Below are 16,899 nucleotides of genomic sequence, written 5' to 3'. Positions count from 1 at the left end.
TAGTTTCATTGTTCAGAGCTCACTTTAAATGATCTGTAGGTATTAAAGAACATGGCCCAATGATACTATTTTTCTGCTGCAAGGTTTGATCAGGAAAAAATATCTTAAAAATCCAAATGTGGTATCTTCTCCTCCTTCAGTGATCTTCCTAGTCTGCATTTCAAAGAAGATACCTTGACAGACTTGTCATGTTAGAAAGCAGTCTCCTGTTTGATTAGAAGTGTTTAAAACCAAGCTAAAGTACTTGCAGGTAACCGTTTCAAATGTACTTGTTTGAATCCCAGATGCTTCCTACACAGACCCACTTGGCCCACAAGCAGAAAGATCTAAAACTGCAGCAAAGGAAAAGAACTGAGGAAGATGACTTTGCTGATGAACAATTAGGAGAGGATTTGCTTCCAGAATAATGTGGGGTCCACTCAAAATCTTTTTTCCTTCTAAACTTTTTAGCAAAACGATGCTTCTTCAAGGTGGTTTTGTACCAGGTTTTCAAGAAATAACTGTTGAAACGCTTTGTGTGTATGGGACCGTCTATTAAACATTTTGGAGTTGAAGCTACAGTGTGTTTTACGATCAGTGAAAAATAAGTTATGCTTGGGTTATTTGACTCCTGCATTAAAACTGCAAAAAGCAAAGGCCTTATTCCAATGCAGGGAGGTGAGGGCGGGCCTTCCATCAGTGCCTGCTATTCACTCACCATGGCGATGCGGCAGCGTCACAAAGGCTAGAACAGTGGAACCCGCCCCAGCGGGTATATAAAGGGCCCTGCCGGCGAGCCAGCAGCCCAGAGCAGAGCGGGCAGCAGTGGAGCAGGAGCTGAAGTGAGAAGGGATCGGGGAGGGGCGGGGGCTGATATTAGAAGGGACAGGCAGGAGCTAGGGCTGATATTAGAAGAGACAGGGGGGCGGGGTCTTGCATCCCAGTCACGCACCTGTGTCCGGAGACACCACGTGTGAGCAACCTTTGGGCACAGGTGGTGGTGGAGGGCTGTTTTGTCTTCTAGGCCAGGACGGGGACGCGGCTGGAGCGTGGCAATTCTTGGTGTCAGCCCTGCAGCCCTCAATCGGTAAGGAGAGCTCCGCTCCACCGGCCCTTGCTGTTCCTGTGGGACAGTCTCCACGTTCTGTCTCCCAATAAAGCTTGAATTCATTAATCCATCGGTTGGTTCCTCTCCTTTGTGCCATCCCTCTTTCCTATGATATTTAAGCATCTTTACGTGTGTGCCTGCGTGTGGGGTGTGTGCCTGCAGATACGGACAAAGCACACCTATGATATGTGTAAATCAAACCTGTGCTTATTGAACACCCTTCCCGTGTATCCAGGAATCTGATCACACCATGAGCTGTGAGGTCACAGAGCCCCATGAAGGTGCGTGACCAACCGCCATGTGCTCAGGGCAGCGTGGAGCTGGGGCTGATATTAGAAGAGACGGGGGGGAGAGAGAGGAGGGAGGCCAGGGACGATACCCAGGCCAGGAGGCCGGGGCAGCCCGTGCCGCTCCGTGCAGGGGGCACCTTGGGCTCAGCTGCTGCCAGGAGCACAGCGGGACGGCTTCCATCCAAGGCAGTCAAGGGGTAAAGCACGTCAGCGCCTTAGCTGTCTTCTCGGAGAAAACATCAGTTATCCTTAGCGATTGATCCACACCGATTGCACACAATAGCAGTGCCCCAGGAGCCATCTGGACTAAATACCAAACTGCACAAACTTTGCAGCACAAGTATACAAGTATTTCACTACAGCAGACATAACAGAAGCTCAAATGATTTTTACTGCCAAGCTTTTGCACAACACCAATGACTGCATTATTCAGTGGAGTGGCTGACAGTGAATCACTGCAGACCTAAAGATCTCCTGTCCATTGGGCTGCATATTTACTCGGACTTTTCCGATTCAAACTCAGGACATCACCTGAGGTGCAAAGTTTAAGTGTCCTCAGCCTTCCTGATGTCTCAGTTTGCTCTGACCATGGCTCTTAAAGGACAAAACTCTGCAGAGGAAAGGGAGTAGCAGAGAGAGAGAAATGGCCTGCAATAGTCTGTTCTCCCCTAACAAGGAGCAATGGTGGCACAGGGTCTGACGAGAGGAAGAACACATGTAAAAGAAAGGATGACAAGCGGAAGGGTACTGGAAAGGCAAGACTGAAAAACATTTCAGTATGTGATCATAAAGAAGATAAATGGAGAGAAAACAAGGAAGACTCACTCCAAAGCTTTAGGTAAGCTCTCAGCCTCTCACACACCCAGTGCTTTGATGGCAGATGGCACACACACAAAAAAAAACAAAAAACAAAAAACCAAAAAAACCTACACCGACTCCACCCAGTATATTTAACTTTGATCCAAACACACAGTGTGTCACTGTGGCAGGGCACAATGGCACATGTCCATAGTTCATGCTTCCTGAAAAATCTGAATATAATTGACATAGGGATTTCACTACTGCCTGATTCTTTATCACAAAAGTGTTGCTATTTTTTGCTAATATTGACATTTTGTGTTAGAAACCCAAATGGCAAACCTTGGACCACTTAGCTGCCAAGCAGGAGAGCTACACAGTGAGAAATGTGGACAAAGCCATGGGAATCATCCTGATATTTCTAAAGGCAAACTTTCCATTTGGTTCTTCTCGTCAAAATTCTTTGCTTTATGTCAAAGCGTTTTAAATTGACACAGAATTAAGTTCAAGTGAACCAAAAAGCATGAATGCCTTGTTTTTTTCATAACCAAAATTATGATTTGATGATTATCTTGACCTGCTTATGTTTCCCCCCCAAACCAAAAGCTAAGCCAGATCACCTTCACAAACCTATTCAGCAAGAATTAGTAAGAGAAAACATGACATGCATGGAGCAATAAAGCTAAAGGCTCACACTAATGCAGCCCAAGGGCAGATCATGTGAAAAGCATCACTATATCCCATTAGATTAAAGGAACTTAAGATACAGGCATGAATGTCCTTACTGCACCCTGATAGCTGCAGGGCACCATACAAGAGACTCACACAGAGAGGTCAGCTCTACTTCAAGTTGCAGGTAGCTCAACACCATGCTCTTTCCATACAATTCTGTAGAAGTCTCAGACCAAAGTACTCTATTTCCAGACTGAGCCCAAGCAGGGACTTTCTGTAGGACTCCAACTGGTGTACTTAGACCCTAATACTCAGACGACATCTTCTAACCTGATCTTTAGTTTTGCATGCCACGCTGTAAGTAGGTACAAATCCAGTTCTGGCCACCCATAGCACTCACTGACTCTGGAGACAGAGAACCTGATTCTTACCTAAAAATCAAGAGGTGACACCTTACACTTCCCTAGCAGGGTCATATTAACTGAGCTGGCAGATTTGATAGAATTAGATTTCTCTGTTGAGCTGGTGCAGCACTGTGATGTGTCAGCACATCCAGCACTTCAGATATATAAGTTTAAGTCCTTGATTGAAGATCCAGCTTCCAGAAATAATGTCATGTCCTTTAAAAGGAACAACCTTTGTTTTAGTGCATCAACAGCTAGAAAGTAATAACTTAAAGAAATACACCAATCTTGGGAAAATTTCAGTAACAATTTATTCAGTCTAGAGGCATTTTAATCTTGCTTCCAGCATTCAGTTGAATACTTAAACTTCCCTGTGCTGGTTTTTGCTCTGCAGAAAAATCCTCCGAGAGGATGGATAACAATGGCTTCAGCTCAGAGCAGTTTTAGGGACACCCAGAGTACATGCAGGTACCTCCATGGCAGCAGCAGCTCTATGGTAGGCAGCAAAATATGGGGAAGGTCATGTTTGGTCCCTGTGGGCTGACCACATCCATTCCTCTTCATGTTCTGCACTTCCCAGCAATGTATGTTGGACAAACCCAATCAACACAAGCTTGTTGTATTTTCCATTAAGTATTTGAGTTTGGTACTTAAAAACCACATTGTGTTCAAGATGCTGAAAGACAGATTCCTACACGTAGACAACTGCACTCCCCCTATGCTCTGTGGAGATCAAACGTGCAGATCCTGAAGCTTGGGACATGGCTCGCACAGTACACTGGAGCAGATACTTATAAGGCTAAATGAATATGGATGAACTGCAAAGGCATTTATCCACCTTGGGATAAATGGGACCAGATATAGGACCAGATGCATCACAGAAAAACTTGAGAGGTACACAGGAGCTGCCACTTCCTGGTCAGTCTTCAGACACAGACATGAAGGCAATAAAAGCAACATAAACGCACACAACAGTGATTTGTCTGCATGTTTCATTCCCTTGTCCTACACAGATGTTTTCTGGGGACTGCTAACAGAAAGTTTCACACTGCGATACATAATTCCACTCTAATGTATGAGCTGTCAATTTGCATACCTCTGACTTATCAGCATCTTCACTGTGCAGATAACAAACATTACATATTCTGATTCAATCAAGCAGGACTACATAAGTCAGACAGGGGCAAAGGAATCCCTTCTCCTACATGCACCCCCATGCTTTAACCTTTACCAGTAATCTCAGATAAGCAAAAAGATATTGCTGCTTCTCTCTTCCTGATCAGATACTTTCCCCAAGTAGTTTTTGCCCCTTAAGTGAAAACAAACAGCTTCTGGATGCCCAGTTTACAGTTGCGATCTATGCCAACATCATCTTTCTGAAATAAAAAGGAGAAAGGAAAAAAAGTGCACTGTAAGGGAAGAAGGGCAGGCAGGAAGGAAATCTGTCACTGATTTAACTGTCTGCACAGAAATGTTGCTTCAGCATGAGACACCCACAGCCTCGTGCTCCCTTCTGCAAAGTATAGAATAAGTAGAATGCACAGAAAAGTAAGCCTGGTGCGAGGAAGGAAAAAGTTAAAGCAACTCACGGCATCTGGCCAGCAAACCCAAACAAAAACGTGTGCTTATCCGGCGTTCCTCAGCTGGCGCCATAAAAAGCTCCACCAGGTGGTGGGATTAACAGCATGTTAAATTTGCTGTGGAGCCGGATCTGCTCTTAGAAGCACATTTCTGCTTCACTACATTTCTGAAAACACTTCTGCAAGGCATCCTTAATAAAAAAAAGGAATTACTGCTATCATTTAACAGCAGCATTTGCAATGTATTTGAGATAAAGGACGCTGTGATAGCCAAGGGGATGAAACTTCCATCTGCATGACCACGATTTCCTCTCAAATTACTCCCAGTTTTCTAGCAACAGAAAAGCAAACTGATTAGGTGAAGTAAAGTCTTAAACAAAATGATGTTTAGTGTTAAAAGTTACCTTTGCAGTTGCGATTCTTGTACTGTTAGTAATATCAAGTTTGGAAGAAAAACTGCAATCCAGGCTGAGAGTTCTCTTCTGGTTGGGATGTGTGAAAAATTGATACAAACAGAGCAACTCAGTGTTCCCATGCACAAGCAAACCATACACAAACAGCAAGCCCAAAGAATGTGGAACTGAACTGCTCTCTCTTTTTGCTCTTTCAGACAGTGCTCTCACGTGCTCCTAGCAGAAAAGTGCAACAGAAGTATATCTGACAGAAGCGTACTTGAAAAACCTGGTGGTGAAGAGACCACAAGCTGCTTGGGTCGGGCTACAGAGTGCAGCTTTGTCGCTGCTTAGGATTTAAACCTGCTGAAATGTTACCTCCTAGCAGCAACCAAATGAAGCAGAGTGAGGAAGTGGGAAGGGGATACAGCAACAAGTTCCCCACGGACCTACACGGAGGATCTGCTGCCTACAGGATAACCAAGAAAGTAAGTGCAAAACAAGAAAACAACTCACAAACTCTTTTAATTCACACCCAACCATTCATAAGCTTGAAAATTCAAAAGCATTCAAAATCATTATGCTCCCAGAAGGGACCTGAAGCACAGCTAAAAGTGGGACAGGTAGCCTGGGGCAAACCCCAGCTTCTAACACAAGAGCAGCTCTGCCAAAGCATTACAGCGGGCAGCGTCCCAAAGGCTGTAGGTCAGACCCTAAAAATTGAGAATGGGTGAAGATACAGGCAAAAGATCACATGGGACACTAAGCAGGGATCCAAGTGGAGACCAACTAGGGACCCAACTATTCCAAAGCGAATGCTCTGCACAGAGCCAGCCCTCCAGCTAAAGCCATGTGCCTAACAAACAGGAGGAGAGTGCACTCTCAGCTGTCAAGTGGCACGAAGGCTCCAGTAAGGGGCAATGCTTCTTTGTGCCTTATGTCAGCCAAGAGCACCAACGCTCAGGAGGAATGCACAAGGATGGGATCGAAATAAAAGGTGGAGTTTCTTTTTCATATCCTCACATTTCCTGTTTCTTTTCCATGCTGAAATTTAATTTCCTTTTCCAAGAGAGCTTCAGGAGCTTATGAAAACGGACCCAGAAGATTACAACGGCTTTGTCACCCTTCCAATCTCCTCGAAATGATCCATAGCCACGGAGGTTCTCCCTTCACATGCATGCCTAGCAGGCAAAAATATAATTCTGTCTTAAGGTTATATATCAATGAGTTATTTTGGAGTACTGAACACAAGAGGAACTCAAGCTTTATAAAGAGTTGTACAAAAACCACATATCTCAAATGAGTCAACGCACACCAAAGCAATTTTGACCATGTTGTTTTCATTTTCAACAAAGCTAAGATCCACCAGGCCAAGCACCAACTGTTGGCTAGGAGAGACACCAAGAGCCATACGAACAGCTGACAAACTACTGACCTCAAAGATTAGTTATTTACACTGCGCTGGAAATTAATACTGCCGGCGGAGATGTGCGGGTACCTAAGGTCCGCTTCCTTCCTCTAACGGAGCAACACCGGCAGAGCGAGTTAAAAAAAAAAAAAAAAAAAAAAAAAAGAGAGAAAAAATAATAATGATCATAATAGACAGGCGGGTGCGGGACTGAGGCAGGCGGGGGGCTCGGAGGCGGCGGGCGGGACCCGGAGCGGCCCCGGGGATGTCCTGAAGTTGCGCCGCTCCCGCCGCCCCCGCGGCCGCCCCCCGCGGGGCGCTCCCGGCTGCGCGGCTGCTGCCTACCCGCAACGGAGCGGCGCGGCGCCGGAGCCGCTCTTTCTGCTTCTGGGCGAGAAGAGAAATAACCCCCAAATAAAGAACTTAATGAGGAGTGGGGAGGGGTGTTGGCTCTCGCCGCACCGTTTGCAGCGGGGTGAGCGGGATTTGCAGGTAAGCGGGAGGGAAGGAGGAAGAGGAGGAAGGCAGAGGGGTCCCGCGGTACTCACGGCGGGGCGCGAGAGGCCGGCGGGCGGCCAAACCCCATGGCCGGCGATGGGCGATCGGCGCTGCGGCGGTGCTGCTGCTGCTGCTGCTGCTGCTGCTGCTCCTGTTACTGCTGTCTCCGCTGCCCGCGGAGCCGCTCCGGGCGCCCCGTCCCTCCCCTTCCCTCCCGCCCGGCCTCCCGCACGCTCATACAGCGCGCCCCCAGCCAGCCACGTGGACGGCGCAGAGCCCCCGCGGCTCCTCCTCGGAGCTGGGCAGGGCAATACCCGGGCAGCCGGCCTCCCGCGTGCTGTGCGCGGGGCTGCCCTGTCCGATGGGTGCCGAGACCGCCCTCTCCCCTACTCGACGTTTTCTACCTGCTCCCCAGATCACCACCCTGAAGTGCCTTCCATCCACCCCCATCGCTGGGACACCAACATTGTCCTCGTAGGGATCCCAGAGGTGATGGCAGCGGGAAGAAAATTCAGTGGAAGGAAATTCAGTGCTCCTCAGGGGTGAAAGTGTGTTTTGTGTCATTAATGATAATAATAAAAAAGTGTGCATCGTAAATAATATCATCCTTGTGTCCCGCATCTGACATTTTTAAGACTGCTATAAAATGCTGTTGAATTAAAAAGCGTCATTAAAGAAAACCCCAGACAGATACATTCAACTGATAAAGTGTATGCTCTAACTATTTAACAACATAATGCTGGCTTTTTTAGTGTTGGTGTGCGAGGGTTGGAGCCGAGCCGAGAAGCGCAGAGTTTATAGCACCTCCAGAAAAGCAAATACCGCTCTGCTCCTCTCCCCGATCCCACTGTGGGCTATATAAGGTACACATCCACAGTGTATGTGAGCTCTGAAGGATGCTGGGCAGCTGGGAAATAAGTAGCTCTGTGAAGCATATGAGTTTACAGTTATTAATTTATTTACCCAAACTGCCCACGTTGTTGGTTTATTGCATCCGGCACAACTGACTTCCACTGGAAGCTGTAAGGTGCTATGTAGGAGCTGTAAGTCATCAATCATTGCCGAGCTCATTTCCATGGTTGCATTAGTTAAAGGCATAAAGTGTGGTTGCAGACCGGTGCCACGTTGCTTACCACTCTGCAGATATTTGCATTTGGTTTGAGCACCTGTGACAGGCTGAGCATGGACCCATTTACCCACAGATCCATAAACTAGCTCATAAACCCACAGGGGGACTCCCACATCCCAACTCTGCCTCTGGGTGCCATAGAGCAACATCGTGCTGTGTCCTTCCTAAGTGGGGTATTGAAGAAGTTAAAAGTAAAGAGGGTGAAAAAAAAAATACTTTGTTCAAAATTTCACACAGTGTATTAAGACAAAGAATTGCTGTTGGGGGGAAAACAGTATTAATTAGCTCTTTCTCCAAGATCTGCTGGAGGTGGGATAGCTCCTGAGGGAACTCTGTGTGATCAACCATGACAGCTTCTGTAACCCTCCTATACCTTCAAGCAAAGTGGTTGAGTTTTCTGCTTCATTTGCTTCCTGATGACTGTGGGTAAGTGGGTCTGTCTGTGAGGAAGTCTCTGGGAACGGCTTGCCAGCTCTCAGACTATACAGCAGCCTTTGGGATCCCACCTAAAAAAACATTGAGGTTATGGAGAGAGTAATGAGATCTCCTAAGGATGGAGAGATGGAACTAGGTGGTCTTTGAAGTCCTTTCCAGCCCAAGCCATTCTGATTCTATGATATCCTGTATCTGTGCCATGGCAGAGCATGGAGAAGAGCCTTGGTGGGGCATGGAGAAGCACTGTGGTCAGGCATGGAGAAAGGCCTTGGTGGGGCATGGAGAAGGGCCTTGATGGAGCACGGAGAAGGGCCTTTATAGGTGACGGAGAAGTGCCGTGGTGGGACATGGAGGAGGGCCTTGCTGGGGCATGGAGAAGTGCCATGGTGTAGCATGGAGAAAGGCCTCGCTGGGGCGTGGAGAAGTGCCATGATGAGGCATGGAGGAGGACATTTGTGGGGCATGGAGGTCAGGTCTCAGCCACTGCCACCACAAACACCAAGAATCTGAGCAAGGAAGAGAGAACAAGACCACATCCCCCTGCAACAGCGAGCATGGAACCTACTTCTCTTTGTTCTATCAGTTAACTTCTCTGGATGCTTGTAACTTCTCTGATGCTCCCCAGTGTGTGTGCAGGTAGCAAAATGCTCTCTGTTAATGCAGGAGTAATTACAGCAGGATTCAGCCTGGAGGGTTGGATCTGCTCCCCTTTATATCAGCGTTTCCCTACCAAGTGTCATTTAGATGTTTTTGGGAAAGACTCCAGGATTTGTTTCACAGACAACATTTCCTCAACAGCTCAGTGGATATGAAATAGTTTGAACTAACCATGCAAATCTTGCTTGTCTTCTTATGTGGATAAACGCAATCTATTCTAAACTCAGGGCCAGGGTTTTCAGCTGCTGATGGGGGATTGCTATGCAGACATTAAAGCAGCTCTATCAGCTTTCACCAAGTGGGGATCCAGCCCTTTGTTCATATCTTAAAATTCAGAAACCGTGTCTAGGTAAAGCATTTTTCTCTATAATTTTAAGTAGCCAGTATTTTATTTTATAGCTGTTCCCTCAGTGGCAGGATTGTTTAAAGGCTCTTCAAGGCTGAAGGAATTAAAAATGAATAATTTAAAGCTGGTCTATGATGCAGAATTTTTAACATATGTTTTACAAGCCATGTAGAACAGTTGTTTTTTTTTTTTTTTGTCTTGTCAGTACATGTTTCACAAACATGCTGTGCTGGAACCAAAACCCTTTTTATTTAAGACTCAGATTTGAGCCCTCCTATGCATTGACACAGTGGTGTGCTGATGTCTACAAGCTGTAACAGGGAAATCATTATCACTGGCACTGATCAGAAAAGAGGAGAAATGAAGCAATTTCACTGCTTTTCTCCCCTTACACACTGGTGAACCACGTTGGCAGAGCTGGGGCTCACTCACCTCAAAACACCCCATTCCTGAGGAGCTGCAGTTTGCTCAGTGACACACTACAAGAGGGCTGGACCCAGGTAGTGGCAGAGGAGGAGCTGAGAGACCCTGACATTCACAGTATGATGACTTTGTTGGTTTTTTTTTTTAAGGTTGGACTTTTTTTTTTGCCAACCTCCTGTTAACTTCCTAAACAATGTAGTGCTTAGAACGTCAGCTTAGTCACTCTTGGCAGTTTTAAAAATGATGCTAATTGCTGGTAAGTACCCAATGATTCACATTTGATTGGCTTTGTTTCTTGTCCTTTCCTGGCTGCTTGCAACCAATGATGCAGATGCTTGAAGTCAGAACGGGTTTCAGTCTGACACACCTATGTCCACACACTTCCTTATTTCCTTGGACTGGCCAGCACGTCATGTCTATTTTATAGTAAATCCAAATTTGCAATTAAGATAAATTATTTTGATTATTTTAAAAGCTTTTCAGGACCAGAACCAATGTTATGAATTTCAATGAGATGTAAGTTGAGAGTGCAGTTTGGACTTGTGTTCACTTTCTCCACATTTGGGCTCTTTGCAGTAGGTAACTTGCCATCTTTCAAACAAGCCAATTGCCATTGTGTCTTGGCCAAGAAGAAGGAGTTAAAATAGAAAACCAGCATTTGGTCTGTACACAGTTGCCAAGAAGCTATTTCTCCTTGCCTGTGTAAATAAATTGTCATTCAGAATGGCTGGCTTGCTCCAAAATATTCGCAGTGAAACTTAACTGCTATGGGCTGGATCAATGGGCTAAGGCCAATTACGAGCTTCAGTAAAACCAAGTGCCAGGTCCTACACTTTGGTCACAACAACACCAATTGCTGTGGGCTTGGGGCAGAGTGGCTGGAAAGCTGTGCAGAAGAGAAGGATCTGGAGGTACTAAACAACAACCGCATGAACATGAGACAGTAGTGAGTCCAGGTGGCCAAGGAAGCCAATGGCATCCTGGCTTGTATCAGAAATATTGCAGTCAGCAGGAGCAGGGAGATGATCATCCTCCTATGCTTGCACTGGTGAGGCCACGACTTGAATACTGTGTCCAGTTTTGGGTCCCTCACTACAAGAAAGACATTGAGGCCCTGGAGAGTGTCCAGAGAAGGGCAATGAAGCTGTGAAGGGTTTGGAGCACAAATCTTATGGGGAGTGACTGAGGAAACTGGGATTGTTCAGTCTGGAGGAGGCTCAGGGGAGACCTTATTGCTCTCTACAGCTCCCTGAAAGGAAGTTGTAGTGAGGTGCTAGTTGGCCTCTTTTTGCAGGCAACTGTAATAGGACAAGAGATAGTGGCCTTAAGTTGTGCCAAGGTAAATTCAGGTTGGATATTAGGAAGAATTTCTTCTGTGAAAGAGTAATGAGTTATTGGAACAGACTGCCCAGGGAGGTGATGAAGTTACCATCCCTGGAGGTGTTCAATAAGTGTGTAGATGTGACACTGAGGGACATGGTTTAGTGGTCATGATGGTGATGGGTTGATTGGACTAAACAATCTTAGAAATCTTTTCCAACTTTAATGATTCTATGATTCTGTGATCCACTAAACCATGCTACCAATGGGGGTAAGTGGGAGCGTGGCCAACAAATGCCCCATCCTCAGCTTCCCCACTATTACTGCTGATGCAAACCATTTTACACACTGAAATGCCGCCTGGTTGCTGTCACAACTGCCACAGAGAAATACAGTGTCTCCAGTCCAACGCCAACTCCACACAGATGGTTTTACTGTTAAATCTGTATATTTTTATTGCAGCTAATCATACATGTTTATAATGTATTGTACAGAAAGACACCTATTGTCTATTATGTTTAGCTGTGAAGGAGATTAAATACTTCAAAACTTTGTAAACATTAGGATTATTGACCACGACAGAACTTTGCACCACTTGTTTGTTCTGACTGATATGAGAGACAGTTGGTCTATGTATGTTATTTCCACTGAGGAAATGAATGGTATTCTTTATTTGAATGTAGAAGAGGTACTGCCATTATGTTGCATACATTGCTTCTTAAGTGCAGTAAGTATGGGGGTCACACCCAAAGTAATGCTACTTATTTCCATGGAAACTACAACAGATACAAAGAGCATAATAACACCACTTGATAGAACGAATTCTCAGTTACAAAACACTGTTTTTCAACATAGTCACCACCATTAGCTCTGCAATTCAGCCAGTAATGAACAAGAGCATGCATGCTGCACTCATAAGAATCTGCTCCATTGGAGGTGACCCATTGTCACTGTCACTGTTGCCACTGCTGAAATACACTACCACTGCCTCACCATGCTCACATCCACTGTTTGGTCTCTGTAGACGTTCAGCAAGTATCCATGAATGTCAATGGGTGCCATATTTTCCTCGTGGAGGAATTAAATGACACGGTTTTCCTTCATGAAGAAAAGTGGTGAAGTCACTGCCCCTGGAAGTGCAAAACAAACATTTGGATGTTGTACTGAGGGACGTGGTTTAGTAGGAAGTATTGGTGATAGGTGTATGGTTGGACTGGATGATCTTGGAGGTCTTTTCCAATCTCAGTGATTTTATGATTCTGGGATTCATACCCTCTGCCCCTCTGCTGCTGTCTGTCTGTCACACTGCAACAAAATTTAAAGAGATACTGGTAGGAAGGTTCAACCTCTATTGCCATATCACCAACATCTGCCTCCAACATTGTTGGACAGCATAGTAAAATAGGAGGCATTACTTTTGGAGAAGCCCTTGTACATAATAAAAACAAGATTATAAACTTTTTAGAAGTATCTGATGACAATTGGTTCAGGTGTTGGCTTATTTTTTGCAGGCAATGCATGGGACTTATGTCCTATCTCGCTTTGGATTTTGCATAATTGTGATCCTGTCCTCTGATCCAAAACATATAAATGGCAGCTGGTTATCTGTTCCTGAGAATTGCTCAGAGGTTTGAAACAAGGTTTTAGATGAAGTCCTCAGCCTTCAAAATGCCCAAAATTAGACTCTGGAATTGGAGGGCTTTAAAAACAAAGAGGAAAGAACAGAAAAAACCATGCAATACCTTTCTCTGATTGATGTTGGAGTTCAAATAGCAAGAAGTCTGCAAGGGTTGAGTGGGACTGATGCATGACTGGTGATTTCAGCATGTGTGTACAGTACTGCATCTGAGATGGCTTTCATATCAGAGCATGTTTTCCTCTGAGATCAAATTATAGTACAGAGAACGTTTTTAGCTTTTAGGACTCCTTAGCTCTGGATATGAAAGCATTTTGTGATATGGCACAACTTGCTCTCAGTGAATATCTAGGAAAGTTAGAAAAACGTTTCAGTGCTGTAGCACATAAATATGCACAGTAAATACCAGAAGCTTGATTAGCAGAAATATGCAGCAAATCTGGATCTCAAGCCAAGCCCTCAGCAAACTTACGTAAAAAACAATCCTAGCTATGAAATACTGCCTTGCTTTTATACTCTCAGATAAGTATTGTGGGTTTTTGTTGTTTTTCTGCAAGAGCAATATAAAGCTCAAAAGAAATAATGAATAGAAGATGGGAATAAAACACTTCAAGGGTATTATAAATTAGATAAAACTGTAATACATCTGTCAGAATAAAGGAGGTTAAATTCATGTGGAAAATTTGGAGTGTTTTATACATGTGTAACATGCACAATCTCCCCAACATAAAGTACCATTTTTGGTAGTTCAGACGTCACCTACAGAAAGGGTCAGGAGTAAAATTCACCTGATATACCTTTCTGCATCAGGAGCCTACTGTGCTTCAGCCACTTCAGCTCAAAATCTTCATCTGTTCCCAGCTGAAGACTTGAAAACTGATGCATTAACTGATTGCGTATTTATTAGCATCATTTCATTTCATTTCATTGCAGCTACCCCCAGGATAATCAGGAATAAACTGGAAGGTGAGATTAGGTTTAGACTCAGAAAACAAATGTTGGTGAGGTTGAAGTGTCTAGTAGGTCTGTGTTTGAGTCTCCAGCCGGCAAGAAGAATGGCAAGCAAAGCCTGTTAAAGAAACATTTTGACAAGAGTGCTTTTTTTTTTTTCTTTTTTTTTCTTTTTTTTTCTTTTTTTTCTTTTTTGTGACTCAAACAAAATAAATACAGTAACACAGAAGAACCTTTTCAAAGTCAGGCCAGTGTGCTTGTCTCATCAGTACCAGCTAACTGTTTTATCTCTCTTGAATGTCACAGAAGCACGCAAACTGTGCTACTGTGCAGTTTCTGAGATAAATATTCTCCCTCAAAGGACACTGCACGCATTACAAGGGCTCTACATGCTATATTAAGTTAAACACACTAAGAAAACAGAGCACTAATTGTGTGTGGAAGTAATCCCCTGGGAAAACAATGAGAAGAACAGTGAGCCACACCTGACAGATGTTAGTCACAGCTTAATTTACTGTGGAATGACATTTATGCTCATTGGTAGAAAAGCAACGTAATAAGCTACATAGAATAGGGAGATTTTTGTCTTGCCAGATGTAAGTGTTGAGATAACATTGCCCAATCCCTTCAGCTGGTGGGACAAGCTGAGCAGGGATAAATGGTGTAGACAGGATTGCTCCAGGGAATACAGCTGAGCGGTGGGGCTGGGGGTAGTGCTGATGTTAACCCACAGGCTTGGAGCTCCATGTAGAACAGAGTATCTGAGATGCTACTAGAGGGGAAAAAAAAAGAGTCTAGAAATTGAAATGGTCTGGAAAAATTAAATCACCCAGATGTAGACTGGAAAATATTTAGGTTGTATTATTTCTCTGCAGACCTACTAAGGCAGCATTAAGTTATCCACAGTGCTGTTTTCTACCTGATGTTAACAAATCAGCTGCTATGGAAGGACTTGTCATAATGGATGACTGTGAAGTAACTGATCGTGACCTTTTTCTACTTAAATTGTATGTCTAGATAAAACCAAGATTATAAGTACAAGTACCTGATTCCAGAAGGCCAAAGTTGGGTGAACGAAGGAGTTGCTTTAATGATCAGAAATGAGAGCTGGACAAAAGAATTCAAAGACTTGAAAATACTCTTTCTGTAAAGCAGATGGATGCAGCATTTAGATTATAACCTGCATTGAGGAAGTTGGAAGGAAATTTCTTTTAAAACACGGAGGGCAGTTAATCTAAGATTTTTCTGGTGTCATATAGTAGAACAAATTCAGAAGGAAACATTAAGATCTGGAGATAAACATGAGATACATTGCTAGTTGGATAAAAGGCAACCTGTATTTTCCAGAAGAAGATTAAACAAGAAAAAGTGTATTTGAGATATAGAGTGGTTCTCAAGGAAAGATTAATGTAGTAGACTGTATTCACCTGGTCTTTGATGAAGCTTATGAAGACAGGCTGAGGAAGCTGGGTTTGTTCTGCATGGAGAAAAGAGGGCTGTGGTGTGACCTAATTGCACCCTTCCAGTACTTAAAGGGAGCCTACAAACAGGAGGGGAATCAACTCTTTGAAAGATAACAGCAGGACATGGGGAAATGATTTTTAAGTTGAGGGAAGGAAGATTTAGGTTGGATGTCAAGGGGAAGTTCTTTATAGAGATAGTGGTGAGGTGCTGGAACAGGCTGCCCAGAGAGGTTGTGGATGCCCCATCCCTGGAGGTGTTCAAGGCCAGATTGGATGGGACCCTGGGCAGCCTGGTCTAGTATTAAATGGGAAGGTTGGTGGCCCTGCTTGTGACGGGGGGGTTGGAGATTCGTGATCCTTGAGGCCTTTCAACCCAAGCCATTCTGTGATTCTGTGAAGCAGGTGGACTGGTACTACTGGGATTACTGGTGGTTCTGTTAGAAGCGAGGGGTGAATGAGACTGGTGGGTCAAAGTGTGTGTGTGCTGAGGATGAGCTATCAGAAGTTACAGACAGAGCTGAGCTACTTGTTCTTTATGTAAGCGTGGATTCAAAATAGCTTCTTCTGAAGATATGGGGAAGAAGGCCCATCCTGCGTTATATGCTGACAGTCCACATTCACCACTGTTAATTAAATACACTTGTGGCTCAAAATAAGCCTCATCCAAGGCTATCATGACTTTGTGCTGTTCCCAAACTTCTACTATCTCCTTGGATCTGTAGAAAGGCTTGGGCTAGGGGTTGCTTTGTGGCTGGAAAGCAGTCAATAGATTTGAGGGAGCTGACAATGTGCACTTTAGACCAAGTGAAATGAGGTGAAACCTACCCTTAGGAATGAATAGAACCATCTGCCTTGAGATAGCAGCTCTTCATTTGCTTCCAATTAAAGAGGGGAAAAATTCTGGTATATGAGATGACTCTAAGCCGCCAGCAGGATGGAGCCGTGAAATGGGCAAATGAGATTTGCTCAGCCTAGTGAAATGAAAGCTGTGGGGGAATGCAATTGCTGTCGACTAATCGGGAAGTAAATGGCAGGGAAGGGGGAAATGTATAGCAGCTAAAGGAACAATGAGTGTTAGCTGCAGGTGAATACATTGAGATTGTGAATTAAAATAATGCTACAAACCAAGATAAAATGATGCAAGAAAAAAGCCTCCACTGGAGAAGGGAAAGCAAACTCATGGTGTTTACATACGGGGCTTGATGCATTTATGGGAAAAAATTTTATGATACAGTTTCCTGTATGAGTAAACGACTGATCTTAATGGATCTGACTTTAATATCCTTATACAAGCAAATGTGGCTTGATTCTGTGTATGCTCAAGGAGATACAGCATAACAGGTAGCATCCATTATATTGCCCTGAAAAGAGTAAGAAACAAAAGGTGTTATGCAACCTGGCAGGAATTCT

At 44.4% G+C, this 16,899-nt stretch overlaps 2 protein-coding genes across 2 annotated transcripts in view; both read right to left on the bottom strand.

Annotated features, from left to right (window-relative positions):
- ST3GAL1 (ST3 beta-galactoside alpha-2,3-sialyltransferase 1) overlaps nucleotides 1-7,337 on the bottom strand; it is a 72,978-nt gene extending 65,641 nt beyond the window's left edge. Inside the window, exon 1 of the mRNA XM_048939713.1 lies at nucleotides 7,180-7,337. The gene's annotated coding sequence lies outside the window, so the exon portion shown is untranslated. The remainder of the gene's footprint in view (nucleotides 1-7,179) is intronic.
- Nucleotides 1-16,899, bottom strand: part of NDRG1 (N-myc downstream regulated 1) — a 342,384-nt gene that overhangs the window by 178,415 nt on the left and 147,070 nt on the right. The gene's annotated exons all lie outside the window — the stretch shown is intronic.

This window comes from Lagopus muta, chromosome 3, assembly GCF_023343835.1.
Source record: "Lagopus muta isolate bLagMut1 chromosome 3, bLagMut1 primary, whole genome shotgun sequence".
NCBI classification, from domain to species: Eukaryota; Metazoa; Chordata; class Aves; order Galliformes; family Phasianidae; genus Lagopus; species Lagopus muta.
This window is presented reverse-complemented; position numbering and strand designations above follow the sequence as displayed.